The 21981-nt window shown below is 45.9% G+C and overlaps 1 protein-coding gene across 1 annotated transcript in view; it reads left to right on the top strand.

Annotated features, from left to right (window-relative positions):
* The first annotated feature begins 12648 nt into the window (after positions 1-12648).
* The window catches only part of LOXL2 (lysyl oxidase like 2), a 104636-nt gene continuing 95303 nt past the window's right edge, over positions 12649-21981 (top strand). Inside the window, exon 1 of the mRNA XM_060787451.2 lies at positions 12649-12761. The gene's annotated coding sequence lies outside the window, so the exon portion shown is untranslated. The remainder of the gene's footprint in view (positions 12762-21981) is intronic.

Here is a 21981-nt window from a genome sequence, read left to right as displayed (position 1 = left end):
ACCGGGCCTCCGTAGAGATACCAAGGTGTTTGTTTATAAAGCTATTGTACTCCCAACCCTGCTCTACACCTGCAAAACGTGGACTGTCTACAGACATCAACATTGACACTGAAACACAACACCGCCTGAGCTTTGCGAGTGCAGCATTCTAATGAAAGAAGGAGAGTGTTTGAGGACCGGGCCTCCGTAGAGATACCAAGGTGTTTGTTTATAAAGCTGTTGTACTCCCAACCCTGCTCTACACCTGCAAAATGTGGACTGTCTACAGACGTCAACATTGACACTGAAATACAACACCGCCTGAGCTCTGCGAGTGCAGCATTCTTCCAAATGAAGCAGAGAGTGTTTGGGGACCAGGACATCCATAAGAATACCAAGGTGCTTGTTTATAAAGCTATTGTCCTCCCAACCCTGCGAAATGCCTGCGAAACGTGGACTGTCTACAGACATCACAGGCAACTCCTGGAATGATTCCATCAGCGTTGCCTCCAAAAAATCCTGCAAATCTCTTGGGAAGACAGACGGACAAATGTCAGCGTGGTGGAAGAAGCAAAGACCACCAGCCTTGAAGTGATGGTCCTCTGCCATCAACTCCGCTGGACCGGCCATGTTGTCCGGATGCCCGACCACCGTCTCCCAAAGTAGTTGCTCTACTCCGAACTCAAGAACGGAAAACGGAATATTGGAGGACAGAAAAAGAGGTTTAAAGATGGGCTCAAAGCTAACATTTAAAACTCTGGCATAGACACTGAGAACTGGGAAGCTGCAGCTGGAGGTCAGCAGTGACTAGCAGTGCTGTAGAATTTGAAGAGGCACAAATGGAGGGCGAAAGAGAAAAACGTGCCAAGATGAAGGCACGTCAAGCCAACTCCAACTGGGACCACCTTTCATCTGGAAACTGATGCCCTCACTGAGGGAGAAGATGCAGATCAAGAATAGGGCTCCACAGTCACCTACGGACAAACCGCCAGGACACTAAACTTGGAGGACCATCATCCTCGGACAATGAGGGATCGCCTATTACGTAAGGAGACTGTCCAGTTCGTGAACCGGTGCCTGGCCGCTGTGACGCTCTGGATGAGGGCGAACAAATTGAAGTTGAATCCAGACTAGACAGAGGTCCTCCTGGTCAGTCGCAAGGCTGAACAGGGTATAGGGTTACAGCCTGTGCTGGATGGGGTTACACTCCCCCTGAAGATGCAGGTTCATAGCTTGGGAGTGATCCTGGACTCATCACTGAGCCTGGAACCTCAGGTTTTGACGGTGGCTAGGGGGGCTTTCACACAATTAAAACTTGTGTGCCAGTTGCACCCATACTTTGGGAAGTCAGACTTGGCCATGGTGGACCATACTCTCGTTACATCCAGGATAGACTGCTGTAATGCGCTTTACGTTGGGCTGCCTTTGAAGACTGTTCGGAAGCTTCAAATAGTCCAACGAAAGGCAGCTAGGCTAAAAACTGGGGCATACAGGAAGCACACAACTCCCATGTTGCGTCAGCTCCACTGGTTGGCAGTTTGCTACTGGGCACTAATCATTGTGCCCTAAATGGCCATGGCTCAGTTTACCTATCTGAACACATCTCCCTTTACGAACCACCGCAGAGATTAAGATCTTCTAGGGAGGCCCTGCTCTCGATCCTGCCTTCTTCACAGGCATGTTTTTTGGGGACGAGAATCAGGGCCTTCTCAGTGATTGCCCCTCAGCTATGGAACTTCCTTTCTGATGAGATTAGATCATCTCCTTCTCTCCTGTCCTTCAGAAAGATGGTAAAGACCTGACTGTGGAATTAAGCCTTTGGGGCAGAGCAATGAGTCAATAATAGGAAACCTACTCCACTGACTGGAGCCGGCATGGTGTTTTGATATAGTTGTAAACAGCTGATGTTAAAGTATATAAAGCCCCCCCCCCCCATGGCACAGTGTGTTAAACCGCTGAGCTTGTTGACCGAAAGGTTACAGGTTCAAATCCAGGGAGCAGTGTGAGCTCCCATTGTTAACCCCAGCTTCGGCCAACCTAGCAGTTTCAAAAACATGCATATAGGAGTAGATCAATAGGTACCACTCCAGTGGAAAAGTAACAGTGCTCCATGCAGTCATGCTGGCCACATGACCGTGGAGGTGTATATGGACAACGCCGGTTCTTCAGCTTAGAAATTGAGATGAGCACCGATTCCCAGACTTGGACACAGCTGGACTTAATGTCAGGGGAAAACCTTTACCTTTACCATATATATATATATATATATATATATATATATATATATATAATATTGTGTATATTTATAGTTATTTATGTTTGCTGTATTTATGTTGTGCTCCGCCCTGAGTCCCCTTCGGGGTGAGAAGGGTGGGATATAAATGTTTCAATAACTAAATAAAGTGGCCCTTTTGTTACTCCATATAATCATAGCCATTTGGGGTTGGGGAACAAAGCATGAGGAACTCATTTGTGATCCAATGTGCCTTAAACTGAAGCCTTTGGAAACTGCCCAGTAATGGGTGTTTTGCTCCTTGAGGAAGAATCTGAGGGCCATGCTTCCTGGAGTTGTACAAAAGGTATCTGTCCAATTCTGTGCATGAGGTATACTCAACTCAGTGTTATTCCATCAATAGAAGCCGCTGGCTGTTGGTTTGGTCTTTGATACAGGCAATTGGACAATATAAGTCATTGCATCTGGACACAGTAGGCTAACCTAGCAAAAAACACAATGCAAATAACACAACACTTAACTCTCTCTTCTTGCACCTTGTTGCTGCCTCCCTGTGCTGGTATGTCTGTACCATGAGCTCCAACTTTATTTTCTTTCTATTAAGTGTTTGCATGCATTCCAAAGTTTCAGGGATTCTGCAAAAAGGTGGCTTCCTTTGGTTTGCAGTCATAGGGCAAGCCACCTGTCTATCATTGTTAAGTTTGGATCCGCCCCTTCTCCCAAGGAGATGGGAAGAGGAGAGGGAGCCATTTTTAGTTCTGTCTTAGTGAGGAGAGCTAAGTTAGGGGATGTGGACAAGCTTCACCTGCACAAAAGCTTCATTTCTCAAGACATTTCAGGGGAAAATTCCCAAAGTTCTGGCCGGGAGCTTGCAGCTTCTCAGTCTTACAGCATCTGAGGAAAACAGCCCTAAAGTCTTAAAGAAATTCCAGAGGGAAAACAGCTTCACAGACCCAAAGAACTCCAGCCGGAGAATATCCAAGCCTTTGCTGGTAGGTCTACTCGGTGCCCAAGACGCAGTTTGGATCCGGTTGTAGTTCCCACATCAGTAAAGCTTAGATAATAGTCAGCCTGGGAGAGGTTAAAAAAGGGTTTTCCTCTCAAAGTATAAGAACAGTTAATGAAGACAGTTGCCTGTCCCTTGTGGACAAGATTAAGGAAGCCACCAGTTGATTAAAAGCCTTGAAGCATTTGTTTGACTCCTTGAAGAGTTGAGAAATATCTGTTTAATTTGTCCAATAATAAAGGACTTTGTTTAACCTTTCGCGCCATCTAAAGACCATTTCTTCAGGAAAATCCTTGAGGGCCTCTTTCGTGACGCCCTGGCTTCCCGTTGGGCACAAGGTGTACGTCCTACTTCAAAAGACAATTATTACAGGCCCAGTGCGTGACAGAACACTCCCATTATGTGTCATCCAAGGCCATTCTCTTCCCCAATTCTTGCTTGAGTTGGCTCTACTACAGTGTTTCTCAACCTTCCTAATGCTGCAACCCCTTAATACAGTTCCTCATGTTGTGGTGACCTCCAACCATAACATTATTTTTGCTGCTACTTCATAACTGCAGTTTTGCTATTGTTATGAATCGTCATGTAACTATCTGATATGCAGGATGGATTTTCATTCACTGGACCAAATTTGGCACAGATACCCCATATGCCCACATTTGAATACTGGTGGTGTTGGGGGTGGGGGTGGGGATTGATTTTGTGGTTTGGGAATTGTTGCTGGGATTTATAGTTCCCCCACAATCAAAGAACATTCTGAACTCCACCAACGATGGAATTGAACCAAACTTAGCACGCAGAACATGAGCAAGAGAAAATACTGGAAGGGTTTGTTGGGCATTGGCCTTGAGTTTGGGAGTTGTAGCTCACCTACATCCAGAAAGCACTGGGGACTCAAACAATGATGGATTTCAACCAAACTTGGCATAAATACTCAATACAGAATCATAGAATCAACGAGTTGGAAGAGACCTCCTGGGCCATCCAGTCCAACCCCATTCTGCCAAGAAGCAGGAATATTGCATTCAAATCACCCCTGACAGATGGCCATCCAGCCTCTGTTTAAAAGCCTCCAAAGAAGGAACCTCCACCACACTCCGGGGCAGAGAGTTCCACTGCTGAATGGCTCTCACAGTCAGGAAGTTCTTTCTCATGTTCAGGTGGAATCTCCTTTCTTGAAGTTTGAAGCCATTGTTTCGTGTCCTAATCTCCATGGAAGCAGTAAACAAGATTGCTCCCTCCTCCCTGTGGCTTCCTCTCACATATTTATACATGGCTATCATCATGTCTCCTCTCAGCCTTCTCTTCTTCAGGCTAAACATGCCCAGCTCCTTAAGCCGCTCCTCATAAGGCTTGTTCTCCAGACCCTTGATCATTTTAGTCGTCCTCCTCTGGACACATTCCAGCTTGTCAATATCTCTCTTGAATTGTGGTGCCCAGAATTGGACACAATATTCCAGGTGTGGTCTAACCAAAGCGGAATAGAGCATGGGGAGCATGACTTCCCTAGATGTAGACACTATGCTCCTATTGATGCAGGCCAAAATCCCATTGGCTTTTTTTGCCGCCACATCACATTGTTGGCTCATGTTTAACTTGTTGTCCACGAGGACTCCAATATCTTTTTCACATGTATTGCTCTCAAGCCAGGCATTGTCCCCCATATGTCCAAATGAGAACACTGGTTCTCATTTGGACATATTAAAACTTGTCTGCCAGCTGCGCCCGTTCCTTGGGAAGTCTGACTTGGCCACGGTGGTCCACGCTTTGGTTACATCCCGTTTAGATTACTGCAACGCTCTTTACGTGGGGTTGCCTCTGAAGACTGCCCGAAAGCTGCAACTAGTCCAACGTGCGGCAGCCAGATTACTAATAGGAGCAGGGTACAGGGAGCATACTACTTCTCTGTTGTGCCAGCTCCACTGGCTGCCAATTAGCTTCCGAGCACAATTCAAAGTGCTGGTCTTAACCTATAAAGCCCTAAACGACTCCGGCCCAGCTTACCTGTCCGAACGTATTCTCCCCTATGAACCATCAAGATTGCTAAGATCGTCTGGAGGGGCCCTGCTCTCGATCCCACCAGCCTCACAAGTGCGTCTGGTGGGGACGAGGGACAGGGCCTTTTCGGTGGTGGCCCCTCGACTCTGGAACTCCCTTCCACTGGAGATTAGAACTGCCCCTTCTACCTTGACGGTCAGGAAACAGGTGAAAACTTGGCTCTGGAAACTGGCATTCGACGAATGAGTCAAGATCCAGTGATATGGATGGATGATGACGAACAATGATTTTAGGATGATGACTGACCACTGTAATTACGACTATACTTTGCTATTTTAATGTTTTAGTGTAAGTTGGAGTGTGATGTTTTAATGATTGTTTGTAATATTGTTGTTGGAAACCGGCCTGAGTCCTGCTAAATACATAAATAAATAAATTTAGTTTGGGGAAAATAGACCTTGACAGTTGAGAGTTGCAGTTGCCGGGAGTTATAGTTCACCTATAATCAGGGCATTCTGAACCCCACCAAGGATAGAATTGGGCCACACTTTGCACATAGAACCTGCATGACTTGAAGGGACTTGCTGTCGCAAGCCTCCCTCCATCCTCACATGCTCTCCCTCGCCCACACATGCGCACCATGTTGCCATGTGCCAAACACACCTGCTCTCCCCTCCCCTGCTTGGAGTCTCAGAAACAGCCCTCCCCTTGGCTGAGAGGCCAGCCAATCACAGCAGAGGAGGCCTTTTGGTGTAGGTTTCTCTGATGAAATGACTTTGACGTTGTTACAACGCCAAGCAAAGACCTTTTCTGTCGTATGTCGTGGCGTCTATTGTTCCTCTGTTTGTTTTCAGTTCTTTCTTTGCTTCTTTTGGCTGCCTTTTTGGCCGCTCTTGGGAATGACGTTGCTTTAATCAGATCATGATAACCTTTGATGGGAGAGCAATTCCCAGAATCCAAGAGCCATGTTGGTTGGGGGATTCTGGAAATGTCTTTCTTTCCTTTTCTCCTTGTTTACTCCTTCATTTGCCGTACTTGACATGTCAATCTTTTGCAAGTTGACAGGGGAAAAGGAGACAAAGTTGCTTTAGAAATCAGCAGAAAGTACAATGGGTTTTTTCACAGCCACTGGAATTTGGTTCTAGGATCCTATGTGAATACTAAAATTTGGAAATGTTCAAGTCCCATTATATACAGTGGCATAGTAAGCCCCTTGTATAAAATGACAAAATCAAGGTTTACTTTATGGACTTTCTTTGCTTCAACAACAACAACAACAACAACGCACTGGCAGATTATGTGAAAGGCAATCAAGAACCAACACTGAGGGAAGTCAATAGTAGTAAATTGCTTCAAGTGCAAAAAAACAAACAAGGAATACCGTAAAAACACAACCCAGAGAAGAAGAGAAAACTGGGAAAAGAAGACTCTCATGGACAGTTCCTGGGAAAAATTGAGAGCAAAATTGACAAAGAAAAAACATTGCTGTGGCTCACAAATGGAACTGAAAAATGAGACGAAGGGCCTGATTCTGGCAGCCCAAGAATAAGCCATTCGAACCAAGGCCATCAAAGCCAGAATTGAAAAGTCAGCAACAGATCCCAAATGTAGACTCTGCAAGGAAGCAGATGAAACAATAGATCCCATCCTCAGCTGCTGCAAGAAGATGGCGCAGACGGACTACAAGCAGAGGCACAACACCGTTGCTCAGATGATTCATTGGAAATTGTGCCACAAATCCCATCTGCCTGCGACAAAGAAGTGGTGGGATCACAAGCCAGAAAAAGTTACAGAGAATGAACACGCTAAACTCCTCTGGGACTTTCAAATTCAGACTGACAAGGGTTTTGGAGCACAATACTCATAACCTCACGATCATGTTAAAAAGCAAAGTATGGATTGTGGATGTTGCAATCCCAGGCGATAGCAGGATTTAAGAGAAACAACTGGATAAGCTGACACCATATGAGGATTTAAAGATTGAACTGCAAAGACTGTTGCACGAGCCAGTCAAGGGTGCAGTGCCTAAAGACATTGGCTTGCACTTAAACACAATCAGTGCTGACAAGATGACCATCTGCCAGCTGCATAAGGCCACCTTACTGGGATCTGTACACATTATTCGCCCATACATCACACAGTCCTAGACACTTGGGAAGTGTCCAATGTGTGAGCCAGTACAACAGCCAGAGAGTCTCTGCTGTGGACTCATCTTGTTGTGTTTCAAATAATAATAATTAATAATAATAATAATAATAATAATAATTCTATTTCTTGCTTTCCCCACAGCTCGAGGCGGGTTACAGCATTACTAAAACATAAACACAAACATTACCAAAATGTAAACAAACATATCATCATTTGAAAACACTCTGTAACAATACACACATATATCTCCATAAAATACATATCAAAATACACAAAGCAACATGTTCACAAAACTTATTCTATGTAACATGTGCGATAGTAAGAAAAGAGGAGGCCTCGCATTACCAAATCTGCAATTATACCATGACGCTGCGGCCATGTGCTGGATAAAGGACTGGATAAGCCTTAAGGAAAGAAACCTGCTAGCTCTAGAAGGTTTCGATTTAATGCAAGGATGGCATAACTACCTGTGGAGGGGAAAGGCGAAGGGAGAGAGCAACTTTAAAAACCATTTTGTACGTGACCCTCTACTAAAAATCTGGGAGAGATATAGAACAAAACTTTACCAAAAAACACCGTTATGGTTTTCACCTAACGAGGCAAGTCAAATTAGGGGAGTCCCGAGGGAAGATTGGCTAACGTACAAAGATATACTAAAGAGCTCACCGTCTGGTCCCACACTCAAATCCCAAGAAGAATTAAAAGCATCTGACCCCAATATTTCATGGTTTCAATACCATCAGATTAAAGAAAGCTACAACTTAGATAAAAAACTGGGATTTGAAACTGAAGACACCATTTGTGAGAAAATTCTAAAAACAGATAGTAAACATATTAGGAAAATATATCAACAGCTACTCTCCTGGGAAACAGAAAAGGAACAAATTAAGGATAATATGGTTAAATGGGCCAAAGACATTGGTCGCTCAATCAGACTTGAGGAATGGGAGGAAATATGGTCAAGAAAATTAAAACTCACATATGCTAATGAAATCAAAGAAAATTGGTACAAGCTTTTCTACAGGTGGTACCTGACATCGGAACAAATTGCGAAATTCAACAAGGGGAAAACAGAGGGGAAATGTTGGAAGTGTCAGAGAGCCAATGGAAACTTTATGCATATGTGGTGGGGTTGCAAGAAGGTTAAAACCTTCTGGCGCCAGATACACAAGGAAATACAAAAAATCCTCCACATAAAATTCAAATTAAAACCGGAATACTTTCTATTGGGTATTTTAGACTTTAAATTAGAGCTCAATGAAAACAAAAAAAATTTCTATCTCTCTACAGCGGCCAGAATAAAACTGGCGCAACTATGGAAAACTAAAGAACTACCAACACTAGAGCATTGGATCATGAAAGTGTATGACCTGATGAATATGGATTTATTGACTCAAAGACTCTCTAAAGATAATGACAAGAGGAAAAATACGAATTGGGACAGTTTCCTGAACTACTTTAAGAATAGAAAGGCCTAAAAGTAAAGAATGTTCAACATTTCTTAAAAAAGACGAAGACATGGACTAATGTTCGAGTTACAAAGAAAATTTATACATACCAAAGGCACAGACTAATCGGGAAGTTCTTATTCCCCTGTCACACCAATTACCCCTCCCCATCCCCCCCCCGCATGGGATGAAAGAAGAGACGAATGGCACCAGAACAGATGAAGGACACTAGGAGTGATTGCGCGAAGGAGTGAATGTACCCAAATACCCACCCCACCCTCCCCTCCCTCTTTTCCCTGCCCACTCCCAAGATTCCTTTTTTTATATGTATGTTTAAAAGCTTAATAAAAATATTTTGTAAAAAAAAAATACACAAAGCAAAAACCAGGCATACAGTGGAGTTCAATCTACCTGTTTCCATGTTACTGGATCCATGACATAGATCAGTGGTAGTAGTAATTTTATTGTTTAGCCCTTAGGCCATATCACAATAAGAAACAGAACAACAAGGCCTGACAAGACCCGATCACACTCCACGTAGAAAGTTAAAATAAGACACTTATAACCGATACAGTAAATAAATATGATAAGACATGATAAAATTTACCCCAATCAGCCCTACATATGTGGTTCTCAGACGTGTTGTTTTGCTTAAGTAGTGACCTGTTTTATATGTTATTTTTGGGTCTTGGCCACACATAAAATATGTTGTTCTGATGTGAGATTCCCAATACATTGTCCGTTTGATATATGGACAAGATCAGTGGTTCTCAACTTGTGGGTCCCCAGATGTTTTGACCTTCAACTCCCAGAAATTCTAACAGCTGGTAAACTGGCTGGGATTTCTGGGAGTCGTAGGCCAAAACATCTGGGGATCCACAGGTTGAGAACCATTGACATAGATCAGCATTTCTCAACCTGGGGGTTGGGATCCCTGGAGGGGTTGCGAGGGGGTGTCAGAGGGGTCGCCAAAGACACAGTATTTTCTGTTGGTCATGAAGGGTTCTGTGTGGAAAGTTTGGCCCAATTCTAACCTTGGTGGGATTCAGAATGCTCTTTGACTGTAGGTGAACTACAAATCCCAATAAGTACAACTCCCAATGTGAAAGTCTATTTTCCCTGAACTCCAGCAGAGTTCACATTTGGGCATATTGATTTTCATGTCAAATTTGGTCCAGACCAATTATTGTTTGAGTCCACAGTGCTCTTGGGATGCAGGTGAGCTACAACTCCAAAACTCAAGGTCAGTGCCCATCACACCCTTCCAGTATTTTCTGTTGGTAATGGGAATTCTGTGTGCCAAGTTTGGTTCAATTCCATCATTGGTGGAATCATCCGGTTTTGGGGTTTTTTTTGTCGTGTCAGGAGCGACCTGAGAAATTGCAAGTCGCTCCTGTTGTGAGAGAATTGGCCGTCTGTAAGGATGTCGCCCAGGGGACTCCTGGATGATTTGATGTTTTTATCATCCTTGTGGGAGGCTTCTCTCATGTCCCCGCATGAGGAGCTGGAGCTGATAGAGGGAGCTCATCCGCCTCTCCCCGGATTCGAACCTGTGACCTGTCAGTCTTCAGTCCTGCCAGCACAGGGCTTTAACCCACTGCGCCACCAGGGGCTCCATCTGGGTGTCCCCTGGGCAACGTCCTTGCAGAGGGCCAATTCTCTCACACCAGAAGCGACTTGCAGTTTCTCAAGTCGCTCCTGAGACGACCAAAAAAGAAAAATTGGTGGAGTTTGGAATGCTCTTTAATTGTAGGTGAAATATACATCTCAATAACTACAACTCCCAATGTCAAGGTCTATTTTCCCCGAACTCCAGCAGAGTTCATATTTGGGCATATTGATTTTCATGTCAAATTTGGTCCGGACTACTTATTGTTTGAGTCCACAGTGCTCTTGGGATGTAGGTGAACTACAACTCCAAAACTCAAGGTCAGTGCCCATCACACCCTTCCAGTATTTTCTGTTGGTCATGGGAATTCTATGTGCCAAGTTTGGTTCAATTCCATCATTGGTGGAATCATCTGGGTGTCCCCTGGGCAACATCCTTGCAGACGGCCAATTCTCTCACACCAGAAGCGACTTGCAGTTTCTCAAGTCGCTCCTGACACGACCCAAAAAAAAATTGGTGGAGTTTGGAATGCTCTTTGAATGTAGGTGAAATATGTTGTTGTTCACTCGTTCAGTCGTCTCCGACTCTTCGTGACCTCATGGACCAGTCCACGCCAGAGCTCCCTGTCAGCTGTTACCACCCCCAGCTCCCTCAAGGTCAGTCCAGTCACTTCAAGGATGCCATCCATCCATCTTGTCCTTGGTCGGCCCCTCTTCCTTGGTGAAATATACATCCCAATAACTACAACTCCCAATGTCAAGGTCTATTTTCCCCGAACTCCAGCAGAGTTCACATTTGGGCATATTGATTTTCATGACCCAAAAAAAAAAAAATTGGTGGAGTTCAGAATGCTCTTTGATTGTAAGTGAAATATAAATCCCAGCAACTACAACTCCCAAATGACAAAATCAATCCCCCACCCAACGCCACCAGTGTTCAAATTTGGGTGTATTGGGTCCAGTGAATGAAAATACATCCTGCATTTCAGATATTTACATTATGCTTCATAACAGTAGCAAAATGACAGTTGTGAAGTTGTCATGAAAATAATTTGCTGGTTGGGGGTCACCACAACACGAGGAACTGTGTTAAGGGGTCGCGGCATTAGGAAGGTTTTATTTATTTATTTATTTGTCGTGTCAGAACAACCAGTCAAATTATATTACATTTCTAACAGAACAAAGCAAACAAGCAGATTACAAAATTTGTGAGTATGAGAGTTGATTAAATGTCCTTTGACCAGTATCTTGCCACTTGGAGTGCCTCTGGTGTTGCTGCAAGAAGGTCCTCCATGGTGCATGTGGCAGGGCTCAGGGTGCATTGCAGCAGGTGGTCAGTGGTTTGCTCCTCTCCACACTCGCACGTCAAGGATTCCACTTTGTGGCCCCATTTCTGAAGGTTGGCTCTGCATCTCGTGGTGCCCGAGCGCAGTCTGTTCAGTGCCTTCCAGGTCGCCTAGTCCTCTGCGTGCCCAGGAGGGAGTCTCTCATTTGGTATCAGCCATTGATTGAGGTGCTGGGTTTGAGCCTGCCACTTTTGGACTCTCGCTTGCTGAGGTGTTCCAGCAAGTGTCTCTGTAGATCTTAGAAAACTATGTCTAGATTTAAGTCGTTGACGTGCTGGCTGATACCCAAACAGGGGATGAGCTGGAGATGTCTCTGCCTTGGTCCTTTCACTATTGGCTGCTACTTCCTGGTGGATGTCAGGTGGTGCAATACCGGCTAGACAGTGTAATTTTTCCAGTGGTGTAGGGCGCAGGCACCCCATGATAATGCGGCATGTCTCATTAAGAGCCACATCCACTGCTTTAGTGTGGTGAGGTTGAGAACCACTGACATAGATGGTTGCATCTGTGAAATATGAACATCACTTGACTGTATGTGTGGTATGGAGGTCTTTGATTTAATTGTGTCCTCATTGCCTTGTACAAGAGAAATATCGTCAAGGATTTGGCCTCCTTAGCAGGACACACTCCTTGCTGGTTTGTCTGCACAGTTTTCTTAGAAAGCAGTTCACCCCCCACCCCACTCCTCTTCTCTATGGCTTCCAAGCAGAAGTGCTCCAGGAATGCCAAAAGGCAGCTCTCGGATTACTGGGGGTGGGGAGGAGTGGGGGGGTGGGGTGAAAGCAACATCTGCATGATATCACCCATTGCATCCGAGTTGCCTGTTGGTTGAGTTTTGGAAGGGGTGGGCCCTGGGAGGGGTTTTGGAGGAGAACTCTGAAATGTGCCAGAACAAGAAGCAGCCCACAACTGCTCCACAGCTCAGTCCAGGAGAAGAGAAGCACTTTGCGCAAGGATAGCCGCTCCTCTCCGAGGGTTTTGCCCACTGCTACTAGGTAAGGGCAACCATTAAAAATATTTGACTATACTTATTGGTGAGGCTACTCATGGCAGGTCAAGGTGGGAATAATTTATCATATCTATCCTCCTTTTGAGATATAGTTCTCCTTACTTTTTGTACATCATGAGGAGACAGGAAAGCCTAGAGAAGACAATTATGCTGGGGAAAGTGGAAGGCAAAAGGAAGAGGGGCCGACCAAGGGCAAGATGGATGGATGGCATCCTTGAAGTGACTGGACTGACCTTGAGGGAGCTGGGGGTGGTAACGGCTGACAGGGAGCTCTGGCGTGGGCTGGTCCATGAGGTCACGAAGAGTCGGAGACGACTGAACGAATGAACAACAAAACTTTTTGTGGACTCTGATACCGACTTGGAGGGAAAGGCAGAGGATGGATACCGGTACATCCTCCTTTTTTTCTGGACTCAGTGGAGTGCACACTTTGCCCACCCAAAATGCCCAGCTCAGTCCTTGGTGTCACTGCTTTGGGGCTTTTTGAAAGGCAGACCAAGAGGGATTTATTTAGGTTCTTGTGGGTTTTTTTCGGGCTATATGACCATGTTCTAGAGGCATTTCTCCTGACGTTTCGCCTGCATCTATGGCAAGCATCCTCAGAGGTAGTGAGGTCTGTTGGAAATAGGAAAATGGGTTTATATATCTGTGGAATGACTGGGGTGGGGCAAAGAGCTCTTCTCTGCTGGAGCTAGGTGTGAATGTTTCAGCTGACCACCTTCATTAGCATTTGAAGGCCCGGCTGAGCCTGGGAAAATGTTTTGTTGAGAGGTGTTAAGATGTGCCTGGTTGTTTCCTCTCTGCTGTTTTGCTGTTGTAATTTTAGAGTTTTTTAATACTGGTAGCCAGATTTTGTTCATTTTCATGGTCTCTTCCTTTCTGTTGAAATTGTCCACCTGCTTCTTGTGGATTTCAATGGCTTCTCTGTGTAGTCTGACATGGTGGTTGTTGGAGTGGACCAGCATTTCTGTGTTCTCAAATAATATGCTGTGTCCAGGCTGGTTCCTCAGGTGCTCTGCTATGGCTGATTTCTCTGGTTGAAGTAGTCTGCGGTGCCTTTCATGTTCCTTGATTCGTGTTTGGGCGCTGCGTTTGGTGGTCCCTATGTAGACTACAGAAAACCCACACAGATACATACCTACACAAAAACTCCAACCATCACCCAAGTCAAAAAAGAAGTACCATTAAAGCCTTGGCAGACCGTGCAAAAAGAATCTGTGAACCCCACCTCCTCCAATTTGTAGCCCCATTTCTTAAGGTTGGCTCTGCATCTTGTGGTGCCAGAGCGCAGTCTGTTCAGCACCTTCCAAGTCACCAAGTCTTCTGTGTGCCCAGGGGGGAGTCTCTCATTTGGTATCAGCCATTGATTGAGTTTCTGGGGTTTCACCTGCCACTTTTGGACTCTTGCTTGCTGAGATGTTCCAGCGAGTGTCTCTGTAGATCTTAGAAAACTATTTCTTGATTTAAGTCGTTGACGTGCTGCCTGATTTACCAACAAGGGATGAGCTGGAGATGTCACTGCCTTGGTCCTTCAACGATTGGCTGCTACTTCCTGACGGATCAAGAGGGATAGAAACAAAACATTTCCAGATCTTTTCTTACGTGATCCCTCATAGCCAGAGGATGACTGTCCTCCAAGTGTAGTGTCTTGGCGGTGGGTCTGTAGGTGGCTGTAGAGCTCTATTCTTGATCCACATGTTTTCCCGTAGTGAGGACATTGGTTTCCAAGTAGAAGGTGGTCCTGGTCAGAGTTGGCTTGATCTCATTGTCTATGCCACAGCTTTGAAAGTTGGCTTTAAGCCCATCTTTCAATCTCTTTTCCTGTCCACCAGTGTTCCGTTTTCCGTTCTTGAGTTCATAGTAGAGCAACTGCTTTGGGAGACGGTGGCCGGGCATCTGGACAACGTGGCCGATCCAGTGGAGTTGATGGCAGAGGACCATCACTTTAATGTTGGTGGTCTTTGCTTCTTCCAGCAAGCTGACATTTGTCCACTTGTCTTCCCAAGAGATTTGCAGGATTTTTCAGTGGCAACACTGATGGAATCATTCCAGGAGTTGCATGTGACATCTGTAGACAGTCCACGTTTCGCAGGCATATAGCAGGGTTGGGAGGACAACAGCTTTATAAACAAGCACCTTGGTCTTGTTCTCAAATAAGATTCCCAGGCAGGAAGCAGCCAAGCTTTGAAGCTGCAAGGCTATTCAATGTGAATCAAAGTGGCCAATTGCAGCATTTACACTTACCCCAGGCAGACAAGAGTTCTTTCTCCCACCCTGGACATTATTCCATAGATATATAAACCCCACTTGCCTAGTTTCCAACAGTAATCCAGTGATTCCAGCCATGAAAGCCTTCCACAACACAGTCTCCTTGTGTTAAGAGGGTACTTGGAAAGACGAGTCTGTTGCCATCCAGAACCTCTCAGTCATGAATTCTCCCTGCTAATGAGGCAGAAAGACGATGGCTACTAATTGTTTGCAAGTTGGGGCAGTAAGTGTTCGGCAATTTTGTTTAGCATTTCAGGAATCTGTCTGGCTTGCTTCCCCCCAGCTGCCTGCACGGTTCTTAATTCGGACAGAAGTGGCTCCAATTAAGACGACACTGATGTTTCAAGGTGTCTCTAGCACTCTATGTGGAATAGGAGTGATCTACCTATTGTTGCAGATGGGAGAAAACACTGCAAATTGAATAGGGAAAGAGCCACATGAATGTCAAGGCTCAAAGTGTTTATACCACTTAGCTGTGAGCAAGCATAACTGAAGACATACTTCTTGCTTACTTACTTACTTAGGCGATCCCTCGTTGTCCAAGTAGGATTGCCTTCCAAGATCGGTGTCCTGGCGGTGGGTCCATAGGTGACTGTGGAGCCCAATTCTTGATCCGCATCTTCTCCCACAGTGAGGGCATCGGTATCCAGGTAGAAGGTGGTTCCGGTCGGGGTTGGCTTGACACGCCTTCCTCTTGGCATGTTTCTCCCTTTTGCCCTCCATTCGGTCCTCTTCAAATTCTACAGCACTGCTGGTCACAGCTGACCTCCAGCTGGAGCACTCAAGGGCCAGGCTTCCCAATTCTCAGTGTCTATGCCAGAGTTTTTTTAGGTTGGCTTTGAGCCCATCTTTAAATCTCTTTTCCTGTCCTCCAACATTCCGTTTTCCATTCTTGAGTTCGGAGTAGAGCAACTGCTTTGGGAGATGGTGGTCGGGCATCCGGACAACGTGGCCGATCCAGCAGAGTTGATAGTGGAGGACCATTGCTTCAATGCTGGTGGTCTTTGCTTCTTCCAGCACGCAGACATTTGTCCGCCTGTCTTCCCAAAAGATTTGCAGGATTTTTCTGAGGCAACACTGATGAAATCGTTCCAGGAGTTGCATGTGACGTCTGTAGACAGTCCACATTTCACAGGCATAGCTTTATAAACAAGCACTTTGGTATCCCTACAGATGTCCCGGTCCTCCAACAATTTGTGCTTCATTTGGAAAAAAGCTGTACTCGCAGAGCTCAGGCAGTGTTGTATTTCAGTCTCAATGTTGATGTCTGTAGACAGTCCACGTTTCGCAGGCATATAGCAGGGTTGGTAGGGCAATAGCTTTATAAACAAGCACCTTGGTATCCCTATGGATGTTCCGGTCCTCTAACACTCTGTGCTTCATTTGGAAAAATGCTGCCTCCAGGTGTTTTGGACTCCAACTCCCACAATTCCTAAAAAGCTGTACTTGCAGAGCTCAGGCGGTGTTGTAATTCAGTGTCAATGTTGATGTCTGTAGACAGTCCACGTTTCGTAGGCACATAGCAGGGTTGGTAGGACAATAGCTTTATAAACAAGCACCTTGGTATCCCTACGGATGTCCTGGTCCTCCAACACTCTGTGCTTCATTTGGAAAAAAGCTGTACTCGCAGAGCTCAGGCAGTGCTGTAATTCAGTCCCAATGTTGATGTCTGTAGACAGTCCACGTTTCGCAGGCATATAGCAGGGTTGGGAGGACGATAGCTTTATAAACAATCACCTTGGTGTCCCTACGGATTTTCCGGTCCTCAAACACTCTGTGCTTCATTTGGAAAAAAGCTGTACTCGCAGAGCTCAGGCGGTGTTGTAATTCAGTCTCAATGTTGATGTCTGTAGACAGTCCACGTTTCGCAGGCATATAGCAGGGTTGGTAGGGCAATAGCTCTATAAACAACGGATGTCCCGGTCCTCAACCACTCTCTGCTTCATTCGGAAAAATGCTGCACTTGCAGAGCTCAAGTGGTGTTGTATTTCAGTGTCAATGTTGACTTTTGTGGAGAGGTGGCTGACAAGGTAGTAGAAATGGTCATTTTCTAATGTTACACCATTAAGCTGTATTTGTGGCCTTGCAGATGGGTTGGTTGGTGACTGCTGGAAGAGTACTTTGGTTTTCTCGATGTTCAATGACAGGCTGAGCATCACTGAAGACATACTTCAAAGTAGGCATGCATAAGTAGCGCTATAGTTGTCTCCAAGTGCATCTATATTGTAGAACAGGAATGAGAAAGTTTTGGCCTTCCAGGTGTTTTGGACTCCAACTCCCACAATCCCTAACAGCCTTAGGCCCCTTCCTTTCTCCCCTCAACCACAGTGTGATTCCAGGTGTGGTCTGGCCAAGACATAATAGAGGGGAGCATGACTTCCCTGGATCTAGACAGTAGTCAATTCACTACAACAGAAGCGACATTGAATAATTGAGCTGAATGGGATCCCTGGAGGTCATCTAGTCCAACCCACAGCTTACTGCTAGAAATCCAGCATAGCTATATCCTTATGTCCAATTTCTGTTTCAAACCCCCAATTAAAATGGAGCTGACCAACCTGACCAAATGGATCTGACCAATCCAATCTCCTCTTTCGGCCAAAAGATTTTGCCAAAATCTATCCTCCTATAATTTTTAAGCCCAACCATATGGACTCTGTTAGAAATCTATACCTTCAGTACTGAATGCCAGCTATGGAATCAGACTTGTTTTCTGCTCGAGGTGCATTTACACCAGATATGGGGAAACTTAGGCCCTCCAGGTGTTTTGGACTTCAACTCCCACAATTCCTAACAGCCGGTAGGCTGTTAGGAATTGTGGGAGTTGAAGTCCAAAACACCTGGAGGGCCCAGGTTTGCTTGTGCTAGATCAACACTGTAGAATTAGTGCAATTTAAGATCACTTTAACTGCTATGGCTCAATACTATGGGATCATGGAATCTGTAGTTTTGCGAGACACCGGCACTGTTTGGCAGAGGAGTCTTTAGAAGTTGTCAAACTACAGTTCCCATGATTCCATATAATTGAGCCATGGCTCAATTAATTGTACAATGTAGATGCGCCCTCATACACCCAGGTAAATGTGCAAAGGATTGCAGCTTTTAAAGAAATAGTTGTGTTTTGTTGTTGTTGTTTTCGTGTCAAGAGCTCCTCGAGAAACCGCAAGTCGCTTCTGGTGTGAGAGAATTGGCCGTCTGCAAGGACGTTGCCCAGGGGACGTTGCCTGGACGTTTTAATGTTTTACCATCCTTGTGGGAGGCTTCTCTCATGTCCCACATGGGGAGCTGGAGCTGACAGAGGGAGCTCATCTGCACTCTCCCTGGATTCGATCATGCGACCTGTCGGTCTTCAGGGTTTATCCCACTGTGCCATCAGGGGCTCCTACACATAGGTAAAGGTTGTCCCCTGTCATTAAGTCCAGTTGTGTCCAACTCTGGGGGTTGGTGCTCATCTCCATTTCTAAGCCAGTATTGCCCATAGACACCTCCAAGGTCATGTGGCCAGCATGACTATATGGAGCGCCGTTACCTTCCCGTAGTGGCGGCACCTATTGATCTACGTTGCCTGGAAGTTTTGATGTTTTACCATCCTTGTAGGAGGCTTCTCTCATGTCCCCACATGGAGAGCTAGAGCTGACAGGGGGAGCTCACCCTCGCTCTCCCTGGTTTGGAACCTCTGACCTGTCGGTTTTCAGTCCTGTCGGTACAAGGGTTTAACCCACTGCGCCACTGATGAAATAGACATGAAAATTGTACTATTCTAGGGCAGGGAGAGGGGAATATGGAGATGCCATTAAACCAGCCTCAGAGCCCTGTGGACCTTCTACAATGCACTGCGCCCCTATATACCTGTATGTCAAGGAAAAGCCGTCTGATGCTTGGAAGTGCTTGCAAAACCGTCAGGCCACACACGGTGGCCCCTTGCGGTTGGCAGCCACACGGAGCTGTCATAAAACCCTTCCCTGCAAATCACAGGGCAACTTAATATGATCGGAGGAAACCACAGAAATGACTGTGCCAATGATGCCAACTGCTGGGTGAATATACTCAGCCTGACGAATGCAGCGTTGTGTCAACTCACATTGCACATTATGTTAATTTTCATGGTTTCCTCCTTTCTGTTGAAATTGTCCACACACTTCTTGTGGATTTCAATGGCTTCTTTGTGTAGTCTGACATTGTGGTTGTGCTGTCATGCGCTGGGCCTATAGCAACGTGCTCTTTGTGCCCAGCGAGAAGCCGGGGTCCCTCAGCTGAGAGGCCCTAAGGATTTTCCTATACAAAGTCTTTAGAAGCTTGAAAATCATAGAATCAAAGAGTTGGAAGAGACCTCATGGGCCATCCAGTCCAACCCCATTCTGCCAAGAAGCAGGAATATTGCATTCAAATCACCCCTGACAGATGGCCATCCAGCCTCTGTTTAAAAGCTTCCAAAGAAGGAGCCTCAACCACACTCCGGGGCAGAGAGTTCCACTGCTGAACGGCTCTCACAGTCAGGAAGTTCTTTCTCATGTTCAGATGGAATCTCCTGTCTTGTAGTTTGAAGCCATTATTCCATTGTGTCCTAGTCTCCAGGGAAGCAGAAAACAAGCTTGCTCCCTCCTCCCTGTGACTTCCTCTCACATATTTATGCATGGCTATCATATCTCCTCTCATCCTTCTCTTCTTCAGGCTAAACATGCCCAGCTCCTTAAGCCGCTCCTCATAGGGCTTGTTCTCCAGACCCTTGATCATTTGAGTCGCCCTCCTCTGGACACATTCCAGCTTGTCAATATCTCTCTTGAATTGTGGTGTCCAGAATTGGACACAATATTCCAGGTGTGGTCTAACCAAAGCGGAATAGAGCATGGGGAGCATGACTTCCCTAGATCTCGACACTATGCTCCTATTGATGCAGGCCAAAATCCCATTGGCTTTTTTTGCCGCCACATCACATTGTTGGCTCATGTTTAACTTGTTGCCCACGAGGACAAGGCCAAGATGAAGTACTTTGGCCACATCATGAGAAGACAGGAAAGCATAGAGAAGACCATGATGCTGGGGGAAATGGAAGGAAAAAGGAAGAGGGGCTGACCAAGGGCGAGGTGGATGGATGGTATCCTTGAAGTGACTGGATTGACCTTGAAGGAGCTGGGGGTGGTGACAACCAACAGGGAGCTCTGGCGTGGACTGGTCCATGAAGTCACAAAGAGTTGGAAGCGACTGAACGAATGAACGACGACAACAACAACAACTGGATATTTATTTCTGCTGGCTTGGGAAATCTGGGAGTAGTGATCCATATACAACTTTGCAAGCTCTGGCCATAGGGTTTTGATGTGATTAGGCAGCCTTCTTCCAGTTTTCAAGGCAAACTTAAATAAAATTGACCAGAGAAGCAAATGTGATGAAAATAATAATCTCCCACCACCACCCACTTTTCCCTTTTATCCCATTTGCTACTCGATACTAAAACTTATGACCCACTCCTTCCCAGACGCCTGCTCTTTGACTGTATTTCAGTAGCTGCTGGGAACATCCTGAGGCTCCTCCATGATGACATGATGGCAACAGTTTTGGACAACAATGGCTCCCAAAGTGACCTTTTAAAGGTGGAATCAAGTGTCAAACAGGGATGTGTTATTGCCCCAACTTTATTCTCCATCTTCATCGTGATGATACTTCACCTTGTTGATGGGAAGCTTCCCACCGGAGTGGAAATCATCTCTCGGACACCTGTTTAACCTCAGCAGACTGAAAGCCAAAACCAAGGTTACAACAACATCTATTATAGAACTCCAGTATGCTGATGACAACGTCGTCTGTGCGCATTCAGAAGCAGATCTACAAGCCACTCTAAACACCTTCGCAGAAGCATACGAGAAGCTCGGCCTGTCATTGAGCATCAAGAAAACCAAAGTGTTCTTCCAGCAGTCACCAGCCAATCCCTCTCCAAGAGATACAATCCCTCTCCAAGAGATGCCAGAGATACAACTTAATGGTGTAACATTGGAAAATGTTGATCATTTCCACTACCTTGGCAGCCACCTCTCCACCAAAGTCAACATCGACACCGAAATACAACACCGTCTGAGCTCTGCAAGTGCAGCATTCTTCCGAATGAAGCAGAGAGTGTTTGAGGACGGGACATCCGTAGGGATAGCAAGGTGCTTGTCTATAAAGCTATTCCCCTTCCAACCCTGCTCTATGCCTGCGAAACATGGACTGTCTACAGGCATCGCATGCAATTCCTGGAACGATTCCATCAGCGCTGCCTCCGGAAAATCCTGCAAATCTCTTGGGAAGACAAGCGGACAAACGTCAGCGTGCTGGAAGAAGCAAAGACTACCAGCATCGAAGCAATGGTCCTCCGCCATCAACTCCGCTGGACCGGCCACGTAGTCCGGATGCCCGACCACCGTCTCCCAAAGCAGTTGCTCTACTCCGAACTCAAGAATGGAAAACGGAATGTTGGTGGACAGGAAAAGAGATTTAAAGATGGGCTCAAAGCCAATCTTGAAAACTCTGGCATAGACACTGAGAACAGGGAAGCCCTGGGCCTTGAGTGCTCCAACTGGAGGTCAGCTGTGACCAGCAGTGCTGTAGAATTTGAAGAGGCATTAATGGAGGGTGAAAGAGAGAAACGTGCCAAGAGGAAGGCACATCAAGCCAATCAGGACCGAGACCGCCTCCCACCTGGAAACCGATGCCCTCACTGTGGGAGAAGATGCAAGTCAAGAATAGGGCTCCACAGCCACCTACAAACCCACCCCCAGAACACCGAACTTGGAGGACCATCATCCTCGGACTACAAGGGATCGCCTAAGAAGAAGAAGCTGCTGCTGGGGAATACTAATCATGGATGGAGAAGTCATGTTGGGTTTTTCTGACCATATCTTGCAAACTATTCCACGCACATGGCCTCTGTGATGAATCTAACCTTTTGCCAGGAAGGCTGA

Source organism: Anolis sagrei, chromosome 7 (genome assembly GCF_037176765.1).
Source record: "Anolis sagrei isolate rAnoSag1 chromosome 7, rAnoSag1.mat, whole genome shotgun sequence".
Classification (NCBI taxonomy): Eukaryota; Metazoa; Chordata; class Lepidosauria; order Squamata; family Dactyloidae; genus Anolis; species Anolis sagrei.
The sequence above is the reverse complement of the archived record's forward strand: the minus strand, read 5'-3'. Positions and strand labels throughout refer to the sequence as shown.